General features: G+C 17.3%; 1 pseudogene; it reads left to right on the forward strand.

The window, feature by feature from the left end:
- LOC102678538 overlaps positions 1-540 on the forward strand; it is a 14,528-nt pseudogene extending 13,988 nt beyond the window's left edge.
- The last annotated feature ends 294 nt before the right edge of the window (positions 541-834 follow it).

An 834-nucleotide genomic window follows, 5' to 3' on the forward strand; every position in this document is an offset into this window, starting at 1 on the left:
AAACAATTATAATTGAAAGCAATTAGTGTTTTTATTGAAATTAATTATTATTTCTAAAAATAATTATTACATGTTGAAAATAATTTTTACTTCTATTGACAAATACAAAAGTATTGTATAATCAATCAAAATGAATTTATGATTTTATATTTTTTTAGTTAAAAAAATAATTCCTATCTTGATTTTTAAATTTCTTTGATTTAATACCAAATTTTTTTCTTATCCAAAATTAAAATTAGAAGATAAAATTAAAAAATAAATGATTTTATCGAAGTTTGATATTCAACAAAGTGATAAATATAATTCAAGCAAAACAATTCTTAATTTTAAAAAATTAAATAACTAATATAGTAGATATTGTATTAAATTCTTTAAAGATTACTTTGACAAAAAAAAAAAATAAAAAATTTGCAATCTTCTATATCATTGTTATATTTTTATCAGTCGATTTATATACTTTCTTATGATATTGATATAACTTATGATATAACTTGATTACAGGAAATTTTGCTGTTTGATCGTCAATTAATATTCTATTAGTTATGATGCAGATGATACTAATCAACATATTCAATTAATCATTTAATTATTAGGTAAGTGAGTAGGTAGTATTTTCCAGGATAAATTATTTTAAATTAAAACTTATTTTAAAATTTACTTTTCTTTGTTCTGTTTTCATTAACTTTATCTACACGAAATTTTATATTAAATTAATTTATAAACTTTGATTAAGATATAAAAAGAAGATATCGAAGAACTATAATTTTTTTAAAACTAAGAATACGTAATCTAAATAGCTTCTCTTTGATTTTTTATATTTTCTTAATGATTAAT

The sequence above is a fragment of the Apis dorsata genome, unplaced genomic scaffold (genome assembly GCF_000469605.1).
Source record: "Apis dorsata unplaced genomic scaffold, Apis dorsata 1.3 scaffold_284, whole genome shotgun sequence".
NCBI classification, from domain to species: Eukaryota; Metazoa; Arthropoda; class Insecta; order Hymenoptera; family Apidae; genus Apis; species Apis dorsata.